The 9,739-nt window shown below is 47.0% G+C and overlaps 1 pseudogene; it reads left to right on the top strand.

Annotated features, from left to right (window-relative positions):
• The first annotated feature begins 3,994 nt into the window (after positions 1-3,994).
• On the top strand, positions 3,995-5,425 carry LOC107107678 (annotated as a pseudogene).
• The last annotated feature ends 4,314 nt before the right edge of the window (positions 5,426-9,739 follow it).

The following is a 9,739-nucleotide window of genomic DNA, read 5'->3' as shown; positions in this document are numbered from 1 at the left end:
TTCCCCTCCCCACAACAGACACCCTGTGAGGCAGGTGGGGCTGAGAGAGCTCTTGACAGGAACTGCTCTTTTTCCAGGACAGCTCTTATCAGAACTATGGCTTGCCCAAGGTCATCCAGCCAGGTGCAAGTGGAGGAGTGGGGAATCAAACCCGGCTCTCCCAGATTAGAGTCTGCACACTTAACCACTACACCAAACACTACACAAACAAGCAAATCGAATAGGAAGTCATGACAAACACCCTTCCTTCCTCCTTTCTCTTCCTAACAGGCAGTGGAGAGATGCTGTTGAGCCATCGTCTTTCTGGAGGTGTGGAAATGGCTACTTTACCGCTAGTCCAGGTAGGGGAGCGGGGGGATAGCCTGGGTTCCCCCTCCTTTCTCAGGGGGGCTTTTGCTCCTGCAGTTTCTACAGGGTGTTTGGGCGAGAGAGGCTCTGAACGCCACTCCCTTTACCCCATGCCAAGCCTTACATCCTGTACCCTTCCAGACGACTCCCTTCCAGGGTGCAGTTTCTGCTGGGCATGATCTCCGACGCGGGAATCTGCTTTTCCTTTCAGTCTCCATTTTCCTTCGAGGAGGTGTCGGTCTGTTTCACCGAGGCAGAGTGGGCCCTGCTGGATCTGGGACAAAGAGCTCTCCACAGGGAAGTCATGCTGGAGAACTATGAGAGCGTGGCCTCTCTGGGTAAGGAGTGTGATTTGGTGCTATTTTGGTGAGCCATGAATCAAAATATTGAATAGCAACACCCTGTTTTGACACCTGTCCTGCTACCTGCCCAGGGGCAACTGAGGCCAGAGTTGTGGCCATCACCCAAGCCAGAGAAGGTTTGAGGCAAAGGTGGGGATGAGAGACCCTTAGAAAGACTGGAAGGGTCCAGATCCTCATTCATCTCTTGCAAACCTTTACCACACACTCTTCCCTCTGCTCTGACTATGATCTGGAAATGACCTTGCCATGAACCCAAGCCTGGGTCCTCCTGGGTCACTACTAGTGTTCCCTCTAAGCTGAGTTAGTGTGAGCTAGCTCACAGTTTTTTAGCCTCTGGCTCATACATTGTTGCCTTAGCTCAGGAAGGAGGGCTCCAGAGCAAACTTAATTTATGCAGCAGCCAAATGGCTCGCTCACAACTTTAATGCCAGTAGCTCACAAAGTTGAATTTTTGCTCACAAGACTCCACATCTTAGAGGGAGCACTGGTCTTTGTGCGTGAGCAGCACCCAGTTCAGTGGGTTCACAAGAAGAATGCACACAAGTAAAGCAGGCTCCTTTAAAAATATATATAAAGGTTTCTTATGGATGTAAAAACAAAACATCACTAAATAACACAGTTTCTGCACCTCAGCATCAGAAAAAACAATAAAAGCTGTTTTAAATAGTTGAAATGTTTGATATTAAATTGTTGCAGCGTGAGTATTCCAGCTGCAGCCTACGTTATTCTACGGCCCCGGTCATACGGGCCGGAAAATGTGGGGGGGAAGCGTGGCTGTTTGCCCCAGAGGAAAATAACGCACGATTGTGCGATCAGACGTCCCTTCGAGGTCCCGTGGAAGTCCCGTGGTTAGGGGGCAGGTGCCAATCACACGATGATCCTGCAACACGGCAAAGAAGCGGTGCGGCGCAATCACACCAGCAATCGGAAACGCGATCAGGCACCCGCCCTTGCCCCAGGGTTTCCGGAAACTAGTACCTCGGAGGTACTAGTTTTTTACCCCGCATCTTCGGCGGGAAGCCTCAGGTTCGCCACGGGAGCTCTACGTTTCTCAGATGTGGTGGTGTGATCGCGCCCAGAAAATCCACCTATCTTCCGTCTCTGTAGTCTGGCTAATGCTCCGTGTGACCGCAGCCTACATAAAGCAATTCATCACGATGATAGCCACAAACAACACCCACTAAGGGAAGACCATCCACAATTCACAACCGTATGTGCTCAAAACTGTATACGGTATTACATAATTCATAAACAAACACAATTTCAACAGGAAAGAAGAGAGTTTAAAAATAAATAGGGCATAGTTTCCTGTCCTGAAAAACACCAAAGGCTCTACATCTGACAATAGCACTACAGATAAGTTTAGAAATTCAACAGCCAATCCATATGCAAAAGAACCTCCTCAGGAAAGCTCCCCCGTTAGCATGTTCACAGCCTGGGGAACTCTTACAAGATAATGACTCAGCCCTACCCCACCTTCCTGAGTAGATATAAATAACCTGCCTACCATTTTTCTTCTTACCTTGACACAGAGAGTACTCCATCTTTCTGTGTCATACCTCTGAGGATGCCAGTCACAGCTGCTGGCAAAACATCAGGTCCTACAATGCCAAGATCACAGCCACACAGCCCGGAAAATCCACAACAACTAATGTACATTACATTCATTGAAATACGAAAAAGGGTTAGTGGTCATAACCCAAAAGAGTGTATAGACACTTATCCAACAGATTACTCATCAACAATTAAGCATATTTTACCAAAGGAACATATTCAAAACCATTTGAATATTCATTCGTCACGATGAAGCAAGAAAATAATCAAAGCACACTAGCATGGCATGATCATAAAGGTAGCACGACTTCCCTCTGATCTATACCCATAAGAGCATAAGAGAAGCCAGTGTTGGATCAGGCCAAAGGCCCATCCAGTCCAACACTCTGTCACACAGTGGCCAAAAATACCAGCTGCCATCAGGAGGTCCACCAGTGGGGCCAGGACACTAGGAGCCCTCCCACTGTTGCCCCCCCAAGCACCAAGAAGACAGAGCATCACTTGCCCCAGACTTCCTATCTATACCTTGTGGCTAATAGCCACTGATGGAGCCTCTGCTCCATATGTTTATCCAATTCCCTCTTGAAGCTGTCCATGCCTGTAGCCTTCACCACCTCCTGTGGCAGGGAATTCCTTGTGTTAATCACTCTTTGGGTGAAGAAGGACTTCCTTTTATCCTTTCTAACCTGACTGCTCTGCAATTTCCATACTATATCCGTACAATACTTTCTCCCTCTCAAAAGTCAGGTGGTCCTAATGACCCAATCACAGGTACTTCTTGATGGAATTGTCCAGAGGCTGTCTGCAGGCTCCTAATCCTCCCCTCCCTCCCGGTTACACAACTGGATACAGGTTCTCACGATTAAGCCTCACAGATCCATCCCCCCCTATATCTTAGCTATAGTTCTGTCCTGCAAGAAAGATTTTTACTCTTTTTTTTCCTTCCCCATATAGGAATGATCACTTTCTCTCTCTTTTTCTCTCTCTATCTGCAAAATAAGCCAGAAGTATAACAGAGACTATGGTGGAGACAGACAATGGCCTTGCAACCGAAGAAAGGCTGGAGAGTTCCTCAAAAGGATCCCAAGAGCATATTTCCTTCCCAAATGAGCTGGATGAGAGTGAGTATCCTTCACGGTTGTGTCAAGGGAACAGGCGTGGGGGATTTCTGACTCACTTCTGAGCAACATTTGGTTTGGTACAATCATATAGCCTGCTGGGTAAGGAGGGAGGGAAGTCTTCTGGGGACCTGAAATCAGGAGGCTCTGAAGCTTCTTCTGGCTCTTGAGAGGGTGAGATATTCTTAAATACAGAATATTCTGGAGGCTCAGAAACGCCTTCTGGGCAAGAGCTCAGCTGTGGCACTTCAGGGGGTGAGGTATCTTTAAATACTAGATGTTCCAGGGAAAGATGGAGTGGTGGTTATGATCAGCAAAACCAGATGAGGCCAAAGGGCCCCCAGTCCTTTCCTACTACAGTCACATAGATGCCTTTAGACTTTCCCAGCACTCCCAGGTGCTGACAGGATCTCTTTCTTTATTCCAGCAGAGGATGACCAGAAGAACGAGGAGGGTGAGAAATGTCTCCAGAAAATGCCAGACAGAGTGGAAAATGAAGACTTGAAAGAAAACGTCAGGACTCGAGGCAGACCTAAGAGAAAGAAAGGTGGCCGTGTGGTTGAGAAGAGAGATGGAAGAAAACGTAATGTACATTTCCCAAAGAACAAGACAATGGAGGCAAGTAAATCCATTCAGTGTGGGAAATATTTCAAAAATAGATCACAGCTCATTGGGTACCAAAGAATACACAGAGGGGAGAAACTTTTTGAATGCTTGGAGTGCGGAAAGAAATTCAATCAGAGTTGGAGTCTTCGGGAGCATCTAAGAACTCACAAAGGGGAAAAGCTTTTTGAATGCTCAGAGTGTGGAAGGAAATTCAGTCGGCGTCAAAATCTTCAGCAGCATCAGAGAACCCACACAGGGGAGAAACCTTTTGAATGCTCAGAATGTGGGGAAAAATTCCGTTGGAGTGGCACTCTTCACCAGCACCAGAGAACCCACACAGGGGAGAAACCTTTTGAATGCTCAGAGTGTGGAAAGAGATTCAGTCACAGTGGCAGTCTTCGCCAGCATCAAAGAACCCACACAGGGGAGAAACCTTTTGAATGCTCTGAGTGTGGAAAGAGATTCAGTAATAGTAGCCTTCTTAAACGGCATCAAAGAACCCACAATGGGGAGAAACCTTTCGAATGCATGGAGTGTGGAAAGAGATTCAATAGGTATGCCAATCATCAGCAACATCAAAGAACCCACACAGGGGAGAAACCTTTTGAATGCTCAGAGTGTGGAAAGAGATTCAGTCTGAGTGGCACTCTTCAACTGCACCAAAGAACCCACACAGGGGAGAAACCTTACAAATGCTCAGAGTGTGGAAAGCAATTCCGTTGGCATGCCTCTCTTCAACAGCATCTAAAAACTCACACAGAGGAGAAACCTTTTGAATGCTCAGAGTGTGGAAAGAGATTCAAGTTGAGTGACACTCTCCAAAAGCATCTAAGAACCCACACAGGGGAGAAAACCTATGAATGCTCAGAGTGTGGAAAAAGATTCCGTTGGAGTTGCAAACTTCAACAGCATCAGAGAACCCACACGGGGGAGAAACCATTTGAATGTTCAGTGTGTGGAAAGAGATTTGGTGAGAGGGGGGCTCTTCAGCGGCATCAGAGATCCCACACAGTGGAAAAACCTTTTGAATGCTCAGACTGTGGAAAGAGATTCAGACAGAGTGGCAACCTTCAGCAGCATCTAAGAACCCACACTGGAGAGAAACCTTTTGAGTGCTCAGAGTGTGGAAAGAGATTCAGTCAGAGTGGTCATCTTCAATTGCACTGGAGAAACCACACAGGGGAGAAACCTTTTGAATGCTCAGAGTGTGGAAAGAGATTCAGTCAGAGTGGTCATCTTCAACTGCACCGGAGAAACCACACTGGGGAGAAACCATTTGAATGCTCTGAATGCGGAAAGAGATTCAGCCAGAGTAGCGATTTCCTACTGCATCAAAGAACCCACACAGGGGAGAAACCTTTTGAATGCTCAGAGTGTGGAAAGAGATTCAGTCAGCGTAGCAATCTTCAAAAGCATCTGAAAACCCACACAGGGGAGAAACCCTTTGAAGGGAAAACCTTTTGAATGCTCATAGTGTGGAGTTTCACTCAGCATGGGAATCCTCTACGGCATATTTATTAATATTTATTGTATGGCAAAGTTACACATAAGTAATATATAATAATATAGAATTACACACAGGTAATACATAATAATATAAAATATGTAACTGTATGTATAAAATACAACGGGTATGCAGACCTATTGGGCAATCCCCCTAAATACTAATATCTAGATTTTCAGTCCACTCAGTCACAGCTGAGGAGATTTCAAAGACCTCTGTCACATTTCCCTGGAAAGCACGACACTCAGATTCCTGTGACAGATGGAAAATAGTTTGGCAAGCTGCACCCCAATCGCAATTAGAACCTTGTATTTCCTGTCTGCACAACCACCAAAAGCCTGTTTGTATTCTGTTAGCCGTCTTCCATACTTTACATGGCAAGTCAAATCCTGCGGGCCTCTTATTGCTGTTTATCAGGTTTTGGATATTGGGTGGAACTGATTACATTCATGATTGCAACCATTCATTCCCCGGAATCAAATTTTGTGATTGCAGGATTTGTGCAGATGTTATTGCTGGGATATTAGTCTGGATATGCCCGTGTCAGCTATGTCTTTGTGAATGGGCAATTCTCTGTTTTCACAAGGGAGGAACCTCATAAACCAGGAGTGTCAAACATGCGGCCCGGGGGGTGGATTACCCCCGGAGGGCTTCCATCAGGCTCGCAGTGAAACTGCCCATCTCCTGCTTCTAGTTCTGCTGCTGCTGCTGCTGCATCATAGCTTGTTTCACCAGACCAGAGGTCATTTCGGGGGGGATCACGGGGGATCGCAGTTCCCCCGGGTGAGGTACGGGGGTGGGGCACATGACGAAGCCCCGCCCCCTGCTTCCGGCCGCCCCACTTCCGGCCCTCATTCAGCCAGGAGGAGGCAGGAGAAGAGGGAAGGTTAGTTGCTTCCTCCCTGCCTCTCCCCACCCCTGCCTGGGGCCAGGGAGGGCCTTCATGGGGCTTCCTTGTGATGTCAGGGGGTGTGGCCTTATGACACACTTCCGGTGATGTCAGGGGGTGTGGCATATGCTAATGAGTTCCCCTAGCTCTTTTTCTACGAAATGACCCCTGCACCAGACTCCCTCAATCATTCAGCCATTGGATCTTTTCCCCTGGGTCCTAGACTCAGAACTCTGAGCATGAGATTTCTGTGGTGAATGTCGATAAATCAAAAGTAGGTTTGCAGCTTACAGAGCTAATGTTTTAAACATGTTTTTATTTTAAGTAAAAAAAAATCTCTGTGTTTGTATCCTTTATAGAGTTTATATCTCCGCTACCTGGCATTACATTTTATGACACACACGGCCCAGCCCGACAAGGTCTCATTTATGTCAGATCCGGCCCTCATAAAAAATGAGTTCGACACCCCTGTCATAAACGTTCAGTGTGTGGCAAGAGCTTGAGGCACAGATCCAGTTTCCATGTTCTTCAGAGAATCCTAAGGTGAAACATTCCTATAGCTGGTTCTGATGAGGGTCTTCTTCAGACACCCAAGTGTTGATGGTTCAGAAAGGCTCAGAAAGTAGTTACCCAAAGGAGGGCCTTTTTAGCGGTTGCCCCCCTCTGCGAAACTCGCTAATTCAGGTTATCTGCCAATCTAGTTCTTTCTGATGTCTGTCAGACTCCTGCAGCAATCAGAACCTACAACTCGCTTCTTTAAAAGAAAAGTTTATTGACACAGTATTGGCAGAACATCTCTACTTCAGGCTCTGTGTTAAGACTAAAGAAAAAGGCGCGGGGCTGTGGGATATGCTATGTTCGAAGGGGCACCCCGCTGATCAGTAGCCAGTCAAGGTACCAGGATGAGCCCACCAGAAGTAACAGGCCCCAGAGGTGGGACAAGCAATGAGGAATGCGTGAGAGCTAGGCACCCACCGTCAGGCACATAAAACATACAGATAGCAAGGCAGTGTCAGGCAAGCAGAAAACGAAAGTACAAATTCCAGGCAGTGGTCTCTCTCTTTCTCCCCTCCCCCAGCTTTATGGCAGCTAGCTGACAATATCTACAAAACTGGCAAAACCTTTTCCTTTCCCAAATCCTGTGAGGAAATAGACAAGTCGAGGGTAACGCATCTCTATAGCCTCTCTGCTACTGGCATAAACATAGGGACCTTAATGCACAAACATTTTTAGAAAGGCAGCTTTAGAGAGTCATTACACAGGCTGCAGGCTGTGGAAGGTCAGTAGTTCAGCAGTTCGAGACCTGAGTGTGCCGCATGACGGAGTGAGCTCCCGTCTCTAGTTCCAGCTCCTGCCAACCTAGCCGTTCGAAAGCAAGACATTGCAAGTAGATAAATAAATAGGTACCGCTTCGGTGGGAAGGTAACAATGTTCCCTGCGCCTTGGTGTTCAGTCATGCCGGCCACATGACCATGGCAATGTCTTCGGACAGCGCTGGCTCTTCGGCTTTGAAACGGAGATGAGCACCGCAACCCTAGAGTCGGATTCGACTGGCTTTCGAGCAAGGGAACCTTTACCTTTACACAGCCCTAATATCTCCCCAGTCCAGCCTGATGCGAGCTTTTTTGGGTGTCTCCACCTTGAAGCCCAGAGAGCTCTGGCAATAGGATGTATTTGAGTTGAAAGGAAAAGCTTGTGTCCCTCAACCCAACAACTCAGTAAGTTCTAAGGGGTCAGACACCCCCCCAAAAAAACCAACCAGAATTGTGGAAATGGGCTGGTATCCGTGGAGTTGGCAGGTGAACCTTGTGGGACACAAATTCCCCAACCTTTTAGAGACCGAATGCCCAAACTGCGACCCAAAACCCACTTATTTATCGCAAAGTGCCAACACGGCGATTGAACCTGAACACTGAGGTTTTACTTTAGAAAAAATGACTCATACATTAACTTAAGATGATCCAAACAAAGTAAGGAAAAAATCCCAAATGCTTTCATTGACTTAAAATTATTTGGCAGATAATTCGACACTTTAATGATGGTCTGGGCCTGGCTGGGCTCTGAGTGCCACCTCTGGCACCCGTGCCATAGGTTCGCCACCACTGGCCTAGAGTCAGCTCTGGGCCAATTCTGACTCCCCACCTCTGACTCCTCAGAGGTCCCCTTGAATTCTTCCTTGGAGATTGTGACTTTAGGCAGCAGCCTGACAATGTTCCCTCTAAGCTGAGTTAGTGTGAGCTAGCTCACAGTTTTTTAGCCTCCAGCTCACACATTTTTACCTTAGCTCAGGAAGGAGGGCTCCAGAGCAAACTAACTTATGCAGTAGCCAAATTCCTTGCTCACAACTGTAATGCCAGGAGCTCACAAAGTAGAGTTTTTGCTCATAAGACTCCACAGCTTAGAGGCAACATTGGCAGCAGGCTGAGAAATTTCATCTCATTACTTGGATTTGGAAAGGTCTCTTCATTAGGGTTGCTAACAGCAGTGGCTCAAGTGGTTAAGATGCTGAACTGCAGGCTGTGGAAGGTCAGTAGTTCAGCAGTTCGAGACCCGGGTGCCGCATGATGGAGTAAGTTCCCATCTCTAGTTCCAGCTCCTGCCAACCTAGCAGTTCGAAAGCAAGAAATTGCAAGTAGATAAATAGGGACTACTTCGGTGGGAAGGTAACAGTGTTCCGTGTGCCTTGGTGTTTAGTCATGATGTCCACATGACCACGGAAACGTCTTCGGACAGCGCTGGCTCTTCGGCTTTGAAACGGAGATGAGCACCGCAACCCTAGAGTCGGATTTGACTGGCTTTCGAGCAAGGGAACCTTTACCTTTACTTGGATTTGGAAAGGTATCTTCATTAGGGTTGCTAACAGTCCTGGGTAAAAAGGGGGGGGGGAATCCTGCCTCTTTTCTAGAGGCTCAGTGTGTGAAAATGGGCATCTGAAGAGATAACATCCCATCCTCCAGGTGATTGACAACCCTAGATTAAGTATTTCTTCATAAATCAGAGAAAACGAAACTCGGCTATGAAAGGGTTATCGCTCATTAAAGAGATTATAAACACAATTTCAACCGGAAAGAAGAGAGTTTAAAAATAAACAGGGCATGGTTTCCTGTCCCGAAAAACACCAAAGGCTCTACATCTGACAAGATAAGATTAGAACCTCCTCAGGAAACAGGAAACCACCTCAGGAAGCAATCCATATACAAAAGAACCTCCTCAGGAAAGCTCCTCCATTAGCATGTTCACAGCCTTTTAAATATGTTTTATATTGGCACATGCCTCTTGTAAGCCGCCCTGAGCCCGCGTAGCGGGGAGGGCAAGGTATAACTTGAATAAAATAAATAAATAAACTCCTACAAGATCA

This window comes from Gekko japonicus, unplaced genomic scaffold (assembly GCF_001447785.1).
Source record: "Gekko japonicus isolate JY-2015 unplaced genomic scaffold, Gekko_japonicus_V1.1 scaffold4762, whole genome shotgun sequence".
Lineage (NCBI taxonomy): Eukaryota > Metazoa > Chordata > Lepidosauria > Squamata > Gekkonidae > Gekko > Gekko japonicus.
This window is presented reverse-complemented; position numbering and strand designations above follow the sequence as displayed.